The sequence below is a fragment of the Periplaneta americana genome, chromosome 2 (assembly GCF_040183065.1).
Source record: "Periplaneta americana isolate PAMFEO1 chromosome 2, P.americana_PAMFEO1_priV1, whole genome shotgun sequence".
NCBI classification, from domain to species: Eukaryota; Metazoa; Arthropoda; class Insecta; order Blattodea; family Blattidae; genus Periplaneta; species Periplaneta americana.
In genome coordinates, this window is record NC_091118.1 from 134,839,643 (window position 1) to 134,858,638 (window position 18,996).

Sequence of the window (18,996 nt, forward strand, 5' to 3'; positions counted from 1 at the left end):
CCTCTCGGTTCAAGTTCCACCTCTTGGGTTCCCTCTAGTGGCCTACCCTCATGCACTGCGTCATAGATGTATGACAGTGGCACAATGTCCATACATGTGCAGAGGTGCACTCGTTATGAGTGACTAAACTGAGAGAATATTCTGCACGGAAATATCAATATGTACTTCGGTATATCATAATAATATCTGTATATCCGTGTTTGGCTTCCAAAATTATATTTTAAATTATACACTATTAAGGGGTTTTATTTTAAAAATCACTTTTGTAAGTGATATCATTCCCCTACGCTGTAATGTAATGTAAATTTAAAGTATATAAGAACACTTTAAAATGCAGTTACTCTACTGATATCTTGGGAAATGTTGCAGTATAATTTAAAAAAAATTGTTAAAAGCGGTATTGGGAGCACAAAATTGTCACGTTTAAGAAGAAAGTATAAATTAATTGAGAAATTACGGACGATGTATTAAAATAGAACACAGAAGTGAAAACTGTAACTTTAGAGATTTGGTTTTACTTGGATGTCCATTACTGCACAGTTTTCTTACTTCACATCTTATTTTCTTGCCATTATTCTTATTTTTACAGTTAGGCCTACCATCGTCATCGCCATTATGTTGTAGTCGTCACTATTGTAGCAAATTAATTTTCTACACAAATAAAACACATCAAATCCTACTATTATTTTGTATTTTGCACACTCACATGTAGAATTTAATTTGTGTACTCACCTGGAGGACAAAACTCCAGTTGCACAAAAAATGACTTAACCACCTTTACCCGAACACCATCTAATTGTTGCTGCAATTGAAAGTCAAATAGCAGTTGTTAAGACTTTAGTCATGCAATTACTGAATCAGGATTTTGCGGAAAAGTTTCTTACCATACCGCTTACGCATGGGATGATATGTGATACCCGTAATTGTCTTTTGAAGCAATAGGCCTATAGTGACCTGTCAGTTCCTTGACACCATACGGTATTGAAGTGAATGAATTTTGTCTGTAGGCCTTCGGTGACTGAGTTAGCCCTGCGAATAGCTTGTGCTTCACTCAGAGTTTTCCACTGTGACTCAAGTTACGAACTTTCTAGCTACAAATACAGCCAACACTCTTTCAGGCAGGGAAACAGAGATTTAGCTCTTTTTCATAGAGGTATGATGTGTCCCCTGTCTTCTCTATTGTCTTAGGGCTTTAAGCAGCGATTTTGTGCTCTGCTTTATTATTTTGTAGCCGGAATCGTGTCACTTGTGCCACAGCGGAAAACTATTAATTTATACTTAACAACAAACATAATAAAGTTGGAACTGTTTTTTACTCAAACAAATCATTTTGTCCTTCATCGCCTCCGGGACTGCTCAGCTATGTAAAGTATAATAACTGATAACACTGTTGTTTATAGCTTTCATATCAAACGACTCGACGTTATCTGAAAAAGCTACAAATAGACGAAAATTAGGGTATACACCCCGGTAGATTAAGAATATCAAGAGTTGATTTTGTGTTTCTTGCAGATTTTACTTCTACATCATTAAAGTACTTAAACTTCGTGCATGTAACACTGTAAGCGCAATTACAGAGTTAATTGGTAATAAAGTTATCAACTTATGGAAATGCATTAACCGCGAGTAAGGGACGCTAGTAAATTATTTTTTTATTTCCTTTTTCTCAGAAGTAGGTAATGACTTAATGTGTTTTGTTTGTAAACCGACGACATATTATACTACCGATTTCACGTTAACGTAGCATTTTGAAAACCACTTACTGAAACGCGACGCAAAATACCCAAAATCGGTATTTTCTCTAAAGGAAACGGGACTAGTGGCAAATGTACAGAGCTACAGTGTTATGATCTTTATTTATTTTATCAGAAGATTGTTGAGATTTTACGTTTTTCTTCGGCTTAATTTCGTTATACACTCTTCAGCGATCTCTCTCTCTATCTATCTATCTCTCTCTCTCTCCCTCTCTCTCTCTCTCTCTATATATATATATATATATATATATATATATATATATATATATATACAGGGAACGGATTTATATGGACTAAAAATATATGAAATATGTAAATATATATGTAGTTATTTTTACCAAAATATGGAATTAAATATGGATTTTTACCAAAATATGGAATTAAATATGGACTTAAAATTATAAAAAAATGATTATGTACGTTAAATATTGGTACATTTTAATCAAACTAAACAAAAAATATAATGGACGTACCTTATCTTCCAATGTAGTTTCAACAAAACACAATTTTTATTGTCTGTTACCATAACAATAGGTTACAAACATTTCTTTCAAGTGCTGAAAAGTGAATCTTCTTCTATTGTCTCCGAGGATAGATTTATACTGACTAAAAGAGCGTTCGACGTCACAAGAAGTAACTGGTACATAATTCAATTTCACAATGTCTGCTGGGGATAAGTCCAAGTTAATCTTCACTGTTGATTCACCACTCATCACAGCAACAACCTTTTGTAGTTCTTCATATCCAGGGTTTTTTGAAAGTACAGTGTCCACCTTAGCTCTTACTGCATCTGCAACTTTACCTCTACCACGATTCAGTTGTTCCACAGTACTATTTATAATTTCAAAACTTTCAGATAGTGAAAGGTGCCTATTTTGGAGACTTTTGAGCGTTTTTATGATGCATGAAAATGTATGCTGAATGTGAGCTAAGTCATTCTTCACACTTATGTCACAGGTAACTGTTTTCGCAGTATCAATTGAGACTGCATCTTCAGAGTCCAATGCAAGGAGAACATTGTTAATAGAGTCTATATGTTCGGCATAATATTCAACTGCTTCTAGCCATGTACCCCATCTAGTTAAAATTGGCTTTGGTGGCAATGGAATTTCAGGGTACATTTCTTTCAACACGTTAACTCTACTGGGAGCTTTGAGAAATACTTTTTTCACTGATGAAATCAACAAATCTACTTTAGGGAAATTGTCTCTGACCACTTCTGCCACACGATGAAATGCATGCGCCACACAAGTAAAATGAGTCAATTTAGGATATACAACAGATAATGCTTGTCCAGCTTTGACCATATAAGGGGCAGCATCGCTAATAAAGAATAACACATTATCGTACATAATACCCTTTGGCCACAGGATACCCATAGCTTCGTTGAACAGTTTAACTATAGTTTTGTTATTGCACTTTTCTAGAACATCACAATGTAAAAGAATTCGTTCAGAATATTGTTCACTTAACAAACCGATAACTACATTACCAACAAGTCTACCTTCTTTGTCGGGAGTCTCATCAATGGAAACCCAAATTGAACTATCTTTAATTTCATCTCTTATCTTCTGTATTGTCTCATCGTAGATGGATGGAGCATACGTCTTCCTAAGTGTTGACTCATCCGGGATTGTATGTTGAGTATATTTTTCAAGGAATTCCCTGAAGACCTTATTCTTTAGTTTGTAGAGAGGAATATCAGCAGAGATGAGAGAACGGCACAGGTCGATGTTAAACTCAGATCTTACATTCGATGTTGTTGGTTGTGTTAAAAACAATTGTCTCTGCTTGGAATTTAGTTGTTTGTTGGCCTGATGTTTACTAGTTGTAATGTGTTGTTGCACCAGGAACTTTTGTGTAGATGATACTGCACACTGACACAAATTACAAAATAATATTTTATTGTCAGTTGATAAACCATCTTCTTTAAATTCTGAAATGTAACTTGTTAGTTTTGATTTTAAATTGACTGAATGACGTACTTTTGGCATATTTACCGTCTTTATAGTATGATTTACAAAACTGAACCTATGTGTACTCTGACTGGCATTTAACTGTTGAGCTGCACAACTGAAGTCTGTTAAAAATTTTAAATTAAATTAATACAGTTTTGTAACTTACTTTCCCATTGTTGATAGGACTGCTAATTTTCAAATAACTCTGATGTTAAAGGGATTACTGAACATGTGTTTAAATCTCTATTGTTGAAATGTATTTTTAAAAGTTAATGGAATTTTGTTTTGTTTTATTGTTAAACCTAATATAATATGGACTGTTTTATATGAAATATGGAAAATATATGGAAATTAACGAAAATATGTACTAAACTCTAAAATATGGAAAAATATGGAAAATAAAAGTAGGATTTTTCAACCCTACACATTGTGAAACATAAAGATAATGCAAAATATAAATTATATTAGCTTTATAAGTAAATATGTATTTACATATAAATCCTTTCCCTGTATATATATATATATATACACCTAACGCTTCAAATTTTCTGTTTACACATTTCTTCAAAAAACACCTCTGATTGAGGTTTTGGCTGATATGAAGGCTAAATCTATTATCAGGCAGTACATCTCACATCTCACTTAACGATATGTCAGAGAAAGAACAATAATTGTTTGTATGTATCTGAAGTCTGATTAGTGGAATATGTAGCTAATCGGCGATGTATGCATTGGAGGGGGAAAGGAACAGGCCACCCTACCCCATTATCTCCTGGCCTAGTTGCCTCATGAGTGATGCCTTATTGGGGTTGCTTATGAGTTTCAAACCTGTCTTCGAACAGTTGACTCAACAACTTTCTTCAATAATCTCATCTAACCATGTTTGACAGTTCTATTAATAGATTTTCTCTTTTAAATCTTATTTTGTAATTTCTTTAACAACTTGCATTCGCAAGATGTGCTATACTATCTTAATTAGTACACTATCTTATTTCGAATAAAATGTTTTTGCCCAAGTAAGGGGTGTCCCATTATTGTGTACTACCTTAAACGTATGCAGCATATTATATATCTGTAAACAAACAAAAAATGTCATATCAACTAATTGTCTAAACGGCTTAGTTTAGTTACAGAGTTACGACGTGAATTTTAATTGGGAACACGCTAACATGAGTCTTATTTTGGAGGGGCACGATTGAATTCATGTGCGGCTGCCTTTATGTACGCTGCACATTATCTAAAACATTTGGCCGTAAAGTTTTCAGAACAATGGATTGAGAAGAATGGACTTGTTCCGTGGCCGGCAAGATCACCTGATTTCACACCTCGTGAATTTTTGTTTTTCGGTCATCTAAGAGTTTGGTGTATGCTGTAAGATATTCCACCTGAGAACACTTGTTTATTTCAATTGTGTAGGTATGTGCTCAGTTCTGGGATTCGGAACTCTCCTCTCTTCTTCCAAAATCATGGCAGAAACTGGCACTCCTATGCTGCAATTGTAAAGGATATTTTGAAAACTTGAATGATAAACAAACTACGACAATAAACATTTACACGATTAAGAATATGATTTATAGGTCATCAAAATCATAGCCCTAGTCATAATACATAGTAGACAGGGAACGGATTTATATGGACTAAAAATATATGAAATATGTAAATATATATGTAGTTATTTTTACCAAAATATGGAATTAAATATGGATTTTTACCAAAATATGGAATTAAATATGGACTTAAAATTATAAAAAAATGACTATGTACGTTAAATATTGGTACATTTTAATCAAACTAAACAAAAAATATAATGGACGTACCTTATCTTCCAATGTAGTTTCAACAAAACACAATTTTTATTGTCTGTTACCATAACAATAGGTTACAAACATTTCTTTCAAGTGCTGAAAAGTGAATCTTCTTTTATTGTCTCCGAGGATAGATTTATACTGACTAAAAGAGCGTTCGACGTCACAAGAAGTAACTGGTACATAATTCAATTTCACAATGTCTGCTGGGGATAAGTCCAAGTTAATCTTCACTGTTGATTCACCACTCATCACAGCAACAACCTTTTGTAGTTCTTCATATCCAGGGTTTTTTGAAAGTACAGTGTCCACCTTAGCTCTTACTGCATCTGCAACTTTACCTCTACCACGATTCAGTTGTTCCACAGTACTATTTATAATTTCAAAACTTTCAGATAGTGAAAGGTGCCTATTTTGGAGACTTTTGAGCGTTTTTATGATGCATGAAAATGTATGCTGAATGTGAGCTAAGTCATTCTTCACACTTATGTCACAGGTAACTGTTTTCGCAGTATCAATTGAGACTGCATCTTCAGAGTCCAATGCAAGGAGAACATTGTTAATAGAGTCTATATGTTCGGCATAATATTCAACTGCTTCTAGCCATGTACCCCATCTAGTTAAAATTGGCTTTGGTGGCAATGGAATTTCAGGGTACATTTCTTTCAACACGTTAACTCTACTGGGAGCTTTGAGAAATACTTTTTTCACTGATGAAATCAACAAATCTACTTTAGGGAAATTGTCTCTGACCACTTCTGCCACACGATGAAATGCATGCGCCACACAAGTAAAATGAGTCAATTTAGGATATACAACAGATAATGCTTGTCCAGCTTTGACCATATAAGGGGCAGCATCGCTAATAAAGAATAACACATTATCGTACATAATACCCTTTGGCCACAGGATACCCATAGCTTCGTTGAACAGTTTAACTATAGTTTTGTTATTGCACTTTTCTAGAACATCACAATGTAAAAGAATTCGTTCAGAATATTGTTCACTTAACAAACCGATAACTACATTACCAACAAGTCTACCTTCTTTGTCGGGAGTCTCATCAATGGAAACCCAAATTGAACTATCTTTAATTTCATCTCTTATCTTCTGTATTGTCTCATCGTAGATGGATGGAGCATACGTCTTCCTAAGTGTTGACTCATCCGGGATTGTATGTTGAGTATATTTTTCAAGGAATTCCCTGAAGACCTTATTCTTTAGTTTGTAGAGAGGAATATCAGCAGAGATGAGAGAACGGCACAGGTCGATGTTAAACTCAGATCTTACATTCGATGTTGTTGGTTGTGTTAAAAACAATTGTCTCTGCTTGGAATTTAGTTGTTTGTTGGCCTGATGTTTACTAGTTGTAATGTGTTGTTGCACCAGGAACTTTTGTGTAGATGATACTGCACACTGACACAAATTACAAAATAATATTTTATTGTCAGTTGATAAACCATCTTCTTTAAATTCTGAAATGTAACTTGTTAGTTTTGATTTTAAATTGACTGAATGACGTACTTTTGGCATATTTACCGTCTTTATAGTATGATTTACAAAACTGAACCTATGTGTACTCTGACTGGCATTTAACTGTTGAGCTGCACAACTGAAGTCTGTTAAAAATTTTAAATTAAATTAATACAGTTTTGTAACTTACTTTCCCATTGTTGATAGGACTGCTAATTTTCAAATAACTCTGATGTTAAAGGGATTACTGAACATGTGTTTAAATCTCTATTGTTGAAATGTATTTTTAAAAGTTAATGGAATTTTGTTTTGTTTTATTGTTAAACCTAATATAATATGGACTGTTTTATATGAAATATGGAAAATATATGGAAATTAACGAAAATATGTACTAAACTCTAAAATATGGAAAAATATGGAAAATAAAAGTAGGATTTTTCAACCCTACACATTGTGAAACATAAAGATAATGCAAAATATAAATTATATTAGCTTTATAAGTAAATATGTATTTACATATAAATCCTTTCCCTGATAGTAGACATACGCAATACGACTATTATAGTATTGGCTACGGTGCGTGTGTCCATGAAGAAGAGAGGACAATGCATGTACTGTATAGTGAAGACTAGCGGAGAGGAGTCGGGTACGTCGACAGACTTTCAAAGCAAATATTCATCTGCTTGATTATGTGATGTATATACTTATTGACTTAACGTCAAGGTTGTCGACAGCTCATGCAATTATGAACTCTTGGTTCGAAGCTCTAATGAAAACTGACAAAAGTGAGATTTATCTTGTTTCTGTAACTATACAGATTCACTTCCTTGTTTTGTCTTGTGTTGTGTAGAGCAAGGCTTGGCTATATACTTAGCATTCTAAGAATATTGAATATACAGTATGATTTACACCCATAGGTTTCTATTCAAAAGCTGCTCAACCTGGAGCTCTCTTCATGTCAACGAAAAATTTGTCCAAGTTTTGAATCTACCATCATACTGCTGGCATATGAACAATATCAGTGTAGAACTAAAACGAACTAGAAAGGATCAAGAGTGTTTCGTCTCTTTATTGAATTTATCTTCAGGCCTACTTTTAGGTTCATTAATTTTTAAGCAGTCGCACGGGGTGTTGTGAACACCCCAGTCACATATACGGAGCTTGTAACTATATATTCAGTAAGGCAACAATAACCGTAAACATGTTTGAAATCGGAATTCGCACACTTGAAATGATAACGGTTTAATTGGTATGGGGTGACGCCAACACCCCGAGCTCCTATTGTAAATAGTGACGTGATTAAACTGACCATTCTAGTGTAACAAATAATAACAATGGATGGTAAGTAGTGACTATGCGCACAGAAAAATCAATAAAGTGGTCTGGAAAGGAAGATAAAAAGTAAATTATGATTAGGAGTGAATAGACGTTCGAATATTACATGTGAACCAATATTGAAATATTATACATTAAATTATTATAATTAGAGCTAGGAAGTTGGTACCAAAACTAGTAAGTTGTGTGAGCTTGGACTGTATCTCTACCGAGTGAAAAGTAATAGAGGGTCTCTCAATGTCAGTGAACCAGAACGACTAACATGTACAGCCGGTGGTAACCAAACATGTGCTCCAATCGTCCACGGCCTTAGAACAAGCATATAATATAAAGAACAATAATTTGTAATTATAAAGCTCGTAACTCCCAACCTAAATTAATTTACCCATAATATAAAAATAACATATAAAGTATACAATTATGATCCTAGACTCATAACAAATAACAATGAACATTTTCATTTTATCAAAAGAAAATTTCCTTTTATGTTCAGAAAAAAAAATATTTGTACTCTGAAAATATTCGTTCTACGTCACAAGACGTTAATGGAGCAAATCTAAAATATGATACAATATATCGTACTATCATCAGGTGAATAACTAGTTTGTGAATCTAATAGTGTATCCCGTAGACACATAATATTAAACCCATAATTGTTTTCAAGAAAATATTTAGTTTCTATTGTAATAAGGCTAGGAAGTTCGTATCGTAATTCCGATGTTGAATTTGAACTGTAACGCAACCGAATGCATAGCAGCACGAGACGTCAACATTTAATGAATAATCGGGGGGAAAAATAATTGTTACGCACTCCGGTTTGCATAACAGTTGAGTTTACTTTTTTGAATCATGCATAATATTAACATTACGTAAATAATGCAATAATAACAGAATAGCTCCCTTTGTTCAGAACCTAAAATATTAATATACTGCTCTTTGTTTCTATTTATATCATTATCATTATTATTATTATTATTATTATTATTATTATTATTATTATTATTATTATTGATGGCGATGACAAATACACGGCTGCACATTAGAATGCGGCGTGGAAAAATGTTATCTTTGTAACGTTTATCTAATATGTTTTCGATAGCATAAATTATTCAGAATTAGAGAAATAGTGTGATATAGAATGAAAGGAAATTTCGAAATGTTTGCTAAATCCTGCAACTTGAATTTGTTGCATTCTCCTTATCGTAGTAATCCCCGTTAACACTTTGATAGTCGAGTTGGTAGCTGTTTCTACAATTTGCTGTTTGCATCACATTGTAAATGATCCCCATCCATGCTTCTTTCTGCTTGAAAGGAGGCAGTGAGATGAGGAGTAAATGTCAAGTCTCTAAAGGTGAGCAGCTACACTTTCATGTCCAGTAGTGAGATGGAATAGCGTCACGCTCTTGTTCTCAGGTTATGCAATTATTGCTGAACTAGATAATTAATATTATCCATTTTTAGTCTAAACAAATGTTTCCATAATTAGTTTTCGCTCCTATTCAATTTTTATTTATAACATGATCGAACTGATGATTGTATTTGTGACTTGTTAAATTTGTAGGTCTGTTTTTAGTAAAGTTTTGCCCATAATTTCCTTAAATATGTAGGCCTATATCTTGTGAATATGCTTCGAGTAATTAAATAGCTATCCAAGTCAATTATTTTATTTTACTTTGTGATAAACAATAGACTAATAGAAGACTATCACTGGAACTATTATCTCACTATTTTCTTATTATTTTATATAATTTTCTAGTTGATTATTTAACGGCGCTCTATCAAATACTAAGTTATTTAGCGTCGATTGGATTGGTGATAACGAGATGATATCTGGCAAGATGAGGCCGAGGATTCGCCATAAATTACTGACATTCGCATTATCAGGTGGGGGAAACCTCGAAAAAAAAAAAACAACCAGGTAACCAGCCCAAGCGGTAATCGAAACCGCGCCCGAGCGCAACTCCGGATCGGCAGGCAAGCGCCTAGTCGACTTAGCTTCGTCGGTGGCTTATTTAATATTTACTTATTCATTCATTATAATATATCAACCATATCAGCCGCATTGCACACAAATGAAAGCGCGTAAAAATTCTGCCTGAAGTATGCATGTCCGTCCGTCTCATTGTGACATCTTGTGTTGACTTTGCTGAAGGCCGGTTTCTTGTTGACCATTATGTCAATGGAGTCTTATAGTACACCGATCTGTCTTTACGTCGAAAACTTTAAACAATATAGTTTGAAGAACAAATCGAGTATAAAACCAAGTGGATAAATCATATAAAAAGAATGAACATAGAGAGGCTACCATTTGATTTTAAGAATTATAAACCGGTAGGGAAAAGAAATATAGGAAGGCCCAAAAAACGGTGGCATGAACAAGATATGAGACGTTCAGAAGTCAACATGATTAACTCCTTTTCCAAAGATTTTGAGATATTCAAGGTTAAAGTTAAATACAAATAATTGATTCTGTGATGTAGTCAAGAAGAATACTGCATTTTGTGGGCTTTTTACTGAACTATGGAGTTAATCACATTGATCACTGAAAATTTAATACATTGCCAACTTAGAATCTCTGAAATAACCAAAAGTGGAGTTAATCATGTTGACTTCTGAACGCCTCATATGTAGATTGTTACAGACAATGTCTAACGCATGAAGGAAGAAGAAGAAGAAGAAGAAGAAGAAGAAGAAGAAGTCGAGTTAGAGATACCTATGTAGTAGTAGTAGTAGTAGTAGTAGTAGTAGTAGTAGTAGTAGTAGTAGTAGTAGTAGTAGTAGTAGTAGTAGTAGCAGCAGCAGCAGCAGCAATAGTAGTAGTAGCAGCATCAATAGTAGTAGTAGCAGCATCAATAGTAGTAGTAGCAGCATCAATAGTAGTAGCAATAGCAGTAGCAGTAGTAGTAGTAGTAGTAGTAGTAGTAGTAGAAGCAGCAGCATTATTGGGACTCGTGATAGCCGCGCGCTTAAAGCATAACGCTGGAAGCCTGAAGATCGCGGGTTCTATTCGCATTGGGGTCATGGATTTTCTCCATTGATCTAATCCTTAGGGCGCGATGTGTCTCTGGGTTTACTCAGTCTCTAACAGAAATGAGTACTAGTGGTAGCCTATTTCATTGCGAGTAAAGGTAGCGGGCACGTAGGACTGATATCCATACTAACATCAATGCCGATTGTACAAATGTACGTACAGGTGGGAGTCTTGACCTCCCGTTATTCGTGGGTCTTCATGACCTGTAATGGGTGACGACTATTTTTAGTAGCAGTACTAGTCGAGTCACAGTCGTGGTGGCGTTAATAGTAGTAACAGTAACTCCCTCAACTGCAGAGGTTATTGAAACATTTAAATTCAACGTAAGTGAGAGAAAGTGGCCGACAAATTTTATCTGGAACTGTCTGCCAAGAACAGGATTTCTTATGATCAGACAGCGGATTTTCGGTCCCTATACTGAACGTTCGGTGTACGTCAGTTGCAGGGAGGTCATTGTTACGCTCCCTCCGTACGCCTAGGGACGTGACGTCTTGTCGCTGTGTAGGGACCGAAAATCCGCTGTCTGGTTATGACTTTAAATTCTGACGTCTTCGTCTGGATATGAATCCACGAATTTAAGATCTAGTGGAAAACATGGCAACCATTATACCATCCAGAACGACAATTTTATTAGTGTGCCATACTGTTTGTATAGCTCGGACTTTTTATACAAAATTGATTTGCTTTTTAATCGCACCTTCCCATAAAACTTCTTAGATTTATGAAGAAGGTATTTAGTACGTAAGAAAACGATTCGTGATTTTATTCAGTTCTTTAAGGCAGTTTGTACCTTTATGCTAGATAGAACCAATGCCTCCTCGTCTCTTCAGTCCGTCAGTCTTAATAACTCCACTAATTTACATTCGAGGCCACATGGCCGCCACTGTTGAAAGAGCCATTAAGCAGCTTAATAAACAAATGCCAGAAATTCTCAGCTTCTTAAAACACTCGTCACGTGTTTAGAGAGCGTTTGACGGTAATCAGTTGGCCTCTATTGAATATGGAAATTAGCGGGAACAAATTACATCTGTGTGCATATTGACATGCAACGTACAATAAAAATAGACCTATATTGGTATATCGTGATCATCATCATCACGCCTTTGAACTAATCTATGAATATTTAGTTGCAGAGTGACGTAAAAACATTAGAAGAAAATATATACGAGACTACTATTTGTTCTGAGAGTTTCATTTTGAACTTCCAATGGAACTTTATTCCATTCTAGTGATTAATGCAATAAGCGGAAGTGTCATCTATCGGTACTTACACTTCCTGCATTTACATAAATTATAAATGACTGGCAGCTAATCTCCTATACAGTTCTGCATAAACAAGAGTAGCGTTTTACTATTCGTGCTCTCGCTTTCAAACGACGACGGTGAGGAAAATTACGAAATTAGTACTACATGGCTACAAGATTTTCAAGTATTGGTGTGGCATCTTCATCACTTAGAAAATATATCTCTAATAACTAAAAACTAGATCTGCATCAAAAAAGAGGAAGAATTTCATGTTTTACATATTTTGAGAAAATTCAACATTAATGATTTAACTTGTGCTAGGCTCTATAATAACGAATGCACAAAAATAGCTAAAAGTACCAACATAATATTAAACTCTTTCATGAATAATTTTACCTGCATTTTACGATAACGATATTCACAAGTATTCACGTAGAAATGATATCTGAAATGTGTTGGATCCCAATAATTCTGTGGCTCCAAGGCAAAATATGGTATGTAATTTCTTGCAGTTTTCCGGGAGCGAACGTCTGAAGTTTGAACGCCCTTACAAAATCATAGCAATAATGTTTCATGATATATATATATATATATACACACACACACACACACACACACACACACACACACACACACACACACACACACACACATATATATATATATATATAAATGGTGATAAGAAGAAAAATATAGAAGATAAACTTGCGAATTCTAAATGAGGCAGTAGAGCAAGTGGACAACTTCAAATACTTGGAGTGTACTGCAAGCAGTAACGTGAGCTACTACCAGGAAGTCAAAAGCAGGATAGCAATGGCCAAGGAAGCTTTTAATAGAAAAAGAAGCATCTTCTGCGGACCTCTGGAAAAAGAACTAAGGAAGAGACTAGTGAAGTGCTTTGTATGAAGGGTGGCATTGTATGGGGCAGAAACATTGACATTACGGTGAAATGAAGAGAAACATTTGAAATGTGGATATGGAGAAGAATGGAATGTGTGAAGTGGAGAAACAGAATAAGAAATGAAGCTGTGTTGGAAAGAGTGGGTGAAGAAAGAATGATGCTGGAACTGATCAGGAAGAGAAAAAGGAATTGATTGGATCACTGGCTGAGAAGAAACTGCCTACTAAAGGATGGACTGGAAGGAATGGTGAACGAGAGAAGAGTTCGGGGTAGAAGAAGATATCAGATGATAGACAACATTAAGATATATGGATCATATGAGGAAACAAAGAGGAAGGCAAAAATAGGAAAGATTACAGAAAGCCGGGTTTGCAGTGAAAGACTTGCCCTTGGGGAGAACACTAAATGAATATATAATTTTTCTTGTTACTGAGTTAGACATGTGCCAATAGTTCTCCTAATTCTCAACAAATTTTTAGAGTTTTAAATTTTTATCTTTAACGCTGGTCTTCTTAAGGGCCCGATCGAAACAATCGTTCACGATCTGATAGCTACCAAACTGTGCTTGAAGTTAACAATAGTATAGGACGAGCTTTAGGCAGTCCGGTAGCTACGAGATTTTCCTATTGACATGGTTGAGGCACGGCACTTTCCAATTGTTTTACATATTTTCATAGTAAAATTAACGTAGCACACAACTCAAATTGCATAAATGGTCAAACGCTTTTTATTTCACTTCATACTCTCAAGATACTATAAACAATTTTGCTCTTAGTTCTACTTGCAATCCTCCATAATATAAACTTACACATTTTTTCTGTCTTCAAACACTCCAGAGAATGAAAGTTTATGTCTATCGAACGCTTTTCTATAAAGCTATCCTCAAATTTTGGAGCCAACATGGAAGCAGACGACGAGTGAACCAATCAGAGTCGCTTTGTCGGCAAGCGCGTGGAATACAAATGCTTTACTCTTTCTATAAACTATACAGAAGTATAATTTCCAATGTTGCTGTCTTGTATCTGAAAGTAATAATTTTATTCAAATTTACCTTTATTCAAATCCTTAAGCCTATCCATAATATTATCACAAAAGTAATAAATCTGAACTTACTATGTCCATCATTCAACTCTGCCATACTAGCGTGTGTATCCAGGAAGGTTTCAGCTGACCAAATCTGGAGGCACTGCAAACCAACAAAATGTATACAATGTGCTATAAAACACATACAGAAACTTATAACATGAATATACAGGTAATAAGACAACAGTTTCCATTATGTCCACTACAGAATCTACAGGTCTTCATTATTTCCAAGAACATCTACAATTCATGAAGGAGTCGTTACTTCTCGACTGTTAAGAGAGTAGGTAGGAAGTTCGTACCAAAACAGCAGATTTCAATTGAGTACAGCGAGGAGTGCCTCGCCCTGCTTTCGCTCGCTACAGACGAGACGCAGTTCACATAAACAACGAATAGTATCATTCTGTGGAGCTGTGTGCAGTCCTGAATAGTTTGAAGAATAGGTTAATAGTTTAGGTTTTGAACAAAGTGAGCTATTATGTTATTATTGAATTATTTACGTAATGTTAATATTATGATTGATTCCAAAAAAGTAAACCTATCGGTTATTAAATAATTATGCAAACAGGAGTGTGTAACGCGTTTATTTTTTTTCGAATTATTCTTCGTTAAACGTCGTTGAAAGACAAGTTTATTTACCAGCCGTAAATACTTGTTTGTTTTGCTGGTCTGTTGACGTCTCGTGCTACTGTGCTACTATGCATTCGGTTGCGTTAAGGCTGGTTCACAATAAACTGGGAACGGAAACGACAACGAAAACGAGAACGGAAATATTGTTAAAATAAATGTATTTAAATATGAGCATTCACAATAGTGCATTGTGAATGCTCATATTTAAGTATATTTATTTTAACAATATTTCCGTTCTCGTTCTCGTTGTCATTTCTGTTCCAGGCTTATTGTGAACCAGCATTTATAGTCCAAGTTCATTCAACATAAGAATTACGATACGAACTTCCTAGCTGCCATTACAATAGAAATGAACAATTTTCTAGAAAACATTTATGGGTTTAATGTTATGTGTCACATACGAGATTCACTATTAGATTCACAAAGTTGTTGTTCACCTGATGATAGTATGATATACTGTATCATGATAAGTAACTTATTTTCAGTGTTTGATCTATCAACAAGTGTAATAAATTTATCATTAAATTGAATTAGAACTATATTAGGCTATTTATTATTCCAATAAGCTTTCGATTAGTTCCATCACGGCATTATATTTTATGAAATGTTATTAACAAGCTTACATATAGAATTTAAAACATTACTAGAAATAAAAAAAAATATTAATAAAGGAGCTTCATTCATTTTCATCTGTTTATTTTCAATAATCATATTTAATAATTTCATATTTTTATTTCCATATATTTTTACGAGAACAAGTCACATAACATTAACATTATCAGTATCACTAGCATTACCACTATGAATTAGTTTTATTAGTATTTCAGATTTGCTCCAGTAACGTCTTGTGATGGGGAACGAATATTTTCAGAGTACAAATATTTTTTCTTCTGAATATACTGTAAAAATCAGGATTTCCTTTGATAAAATGTAAATGTTCACCGCTATTTGTTATAATAAGGCTAGAATTATAACTGTATACTTTGTATGTTATTTTTATAGTATGTATATGGGTAAATTATTTTAAAGTGGGAGTTACGAAGTTTATAATTACAAATTAATGTAATATACAGCAATACATACAAGAAATTATGTTTATCCCAAACACCATAACAACATAAGAGTCTGATCCGTTGCTAAGCAATGACGTCAGATGTTGAAGTTTTTGTAACATTGTATTCATTTGTTACTAGAGTATAAATGCTTCACGTTAAAAAATGGCTGGGATTAAAAGATGGTGAGCGCGCAGAACATGGGACGAAACCTTCTTGGTTGTTGATCCATCTCTTATCAAACAAATGTTTTCATAATGTTTTGCAGTTCAGCCTATACTATCTGGAATTGGTTGAGCGACAACCACCCTTGCTTGAATCGTTACGTACGTACAAGTAGGCGTTTTGGTGGCCATTAACAGCGCAGTAATGATAGAGGAAGGACCATATTGTTACATAATGGGAAATGTTGTACAAGTTTTGAAACACACTACACTCCTTCGCTTTTATTAAAAGAGAGTAGGTAATGTCTGAAATCATCAATATTATAATACCATCTGTAACCTGTATTTCTTTCTTAGTTCTAGTTTCTCTTTACGTCCTTGATAGAGAATATTATGTGGAAATATTTCGTAATTCGTTATGTCATGAAGTAACAAATATTTTTAATACGAAGATAGCTTACGGTGGATCGTGGTTATATTCGTGAAACATTACCCTACAAGCATCGCAGATGAATACGAGTCCATTAGTTACACGTCTTGTATCTCACAGGAACGAGATTAGAGATAGAAAATTCCTATCCATTCTAATTAAAAGCCCCTAAAGTAGGACTTCCTGTTATTGATTTATGCAGCTAATAACTTGTAACAAAGTAAAGCAGTTTGTTTCGTATAACCTTGTTGAAGTGTTCAGATTAATTTCTAAAATCACTAAAATCTTCAATAGTGCAACATGAACCATAACTATTAGAGAAAGTGTTACAAATATGGAATACCATTTTTTTTTTCGTTTCGGAACCCACATGTTTTGAATACTGAACGTAAAGTATCATCTTTTTTATTGCTGAATGTCCCTGTGAATGGTACGCCGAACTTAGAAGTTCGTAACGTGTTATAAAATGTTTGAAAAAAAAATAATTTCCTCAAAATATAACATATTTGATAAAATGGAGGTACAAATATGGAATACTATTAAGGAAAGGAAAGAAAGGAAAGAAGGAACAAAAGAAAGAATGAAACATTTAGAAGGAACGAAAGAAAGTATGAAACATTAAGGAAGAAGGAAAGAAAGAATGAAAAGAAAAGAAAGAAAAAGAAAAGGAATGAAAGAAAGAGAGAAATAATAGAAGGAAAAGAAAGAAAGGAGAGATAGAAAGGAAATGAAAGGAAGAGAGAGGAAGGAAGAAAGATAAAGAAGGAAAAAGAATGAAAGAGGTGAAGAAAGAAAAGAAGGAATGAAAAAAAAGAAATAAAAAACAAAGGAAAAAAAGAACAAATGAAAGAAAGAAGAAGGAAAAGAAAGAAAGAAAGAAAAAGGAATGAAAAAGAGAAAGAAAGAAAAGAAAGGAAGAAAAAGAAAGAATTTGTGCATGAACGTCTTACTCTGAACTTAAATTATTGTTCCATTAATAGTCTAAAATGTATTCATTTTTTACTTGTCTGGTTATTAATTTATCGTTTATTTAATATGATGTATTTAATATAACCACGATAAAGTGATTTCTTTAGTAGTAATTACTTTCAGCATCAAAATAAAATAATTTTTCAACCTTAATTTATTTTTCGTCTACAGCAGTGATCGGCATATTTTCATGAGTCGTCAATCAACCCCTTAATACACAAACGATGGAGGGGTAAGGCACGATCTCCCTCCCCTTGTTCATTCAATGTTAAACAGTTTGGATATCCTCTCCCTCCTACTGTCGCTTTACTCTGTATTGCGGGCTGCATTTTATATGACGAAATCTTTGCCGACCACTGGTCTACAGACTATTGAATTTTAATATCTACGTCACATGTTCCATGTATTGTGTTTGATAGTGCTAATTTTTATGTTAATGTTAACTGTATTGGATTGTGTGAAAATAAAACCCATTTTTCAAAAAGGGTCCAATTCCTTGATCTTTCAACCCTTAATGTCTTCAAATATCTGTGTGACGATCATTAAGTGATGACAGTAAACACAAAGTTTCAAAAGAAACATCGCGCCCGCATCTTCAACTGTTGAGAGTGTAAAATCGATCTTTCTGAAGTAAGTTCGCCGTGTAATGACTCCCTGTGGTGCATTAAGCTCAAAATGAGGCGAGACAGCGTGAAGACTAGTAGCAGTGTTAGCAACACGTCACACATCGACATTTGAGGCTCTGTAAAATACATCGGATAAGTTTCAAGTTTCTATCTGAACATTCAGTGATAATCAGAACCCGGATATTATATGAAGAGTCCACTGCAAGAATGATGGATGTCACTTTCTTGTCGAAAATGAACCAAGACTGTCAATGCATAGCTTAAGACATATAGAATGTACATACAGAGTTATATGGCATTAACACTGATAGTCATTGTCCAGTAATGATCGGAAAATCACAGTTAAGCTTTGAGCTCTAAGCACTTCAAACTTTCAATTGCTTCTCCTGCAAAATGTATTCCAAATGACATCCATCATTCTTGCAGTGGACTCTTCGTATTCTATTTTACACAGAGCTCCAAGAATGTCTAATTAATACTCATTTTTATAGTTTTTTGCCATTTTGGATTCTAGGTAGACTATTATTTTAAGTTTACGTC

At 34.2% G+C, this 18,996-nt stretch overlaps 1 protein-coding gene and 1 long non-coding RNA gene across 3 annotated transcripts in view; one reads left to right on the forward strand and one right to left on the reverse strand.

Moving 5' to 3' along the window:
• Positions 1 to 18,996, reverse strand: part of LOC138694591 (uncharacterized) — a 210,131-nt gene that overhangs the window by 124,431 nt on the left and 66,704 nt on the right. Inside the window, exon 2 of the long non-coding RNA XR_011330980.1 lies at positions 14,616 to 14,688. This is a non-coding gene — a long non-coding RNA (uncharacterized lncRNA). The remainder of the gene's footprint in view (positions 1 to 14,615; positions 14,689 to 18,996) is intronic.
• LOC138694588 (lactadherin-like) overlaps positions 1 to 18,996 on the forward strand; it is a 119,947-nt gene that overhangs the window by 14,091 nt on the left and 86,860 nt on the right. The window lies entirely within an intron of this gene.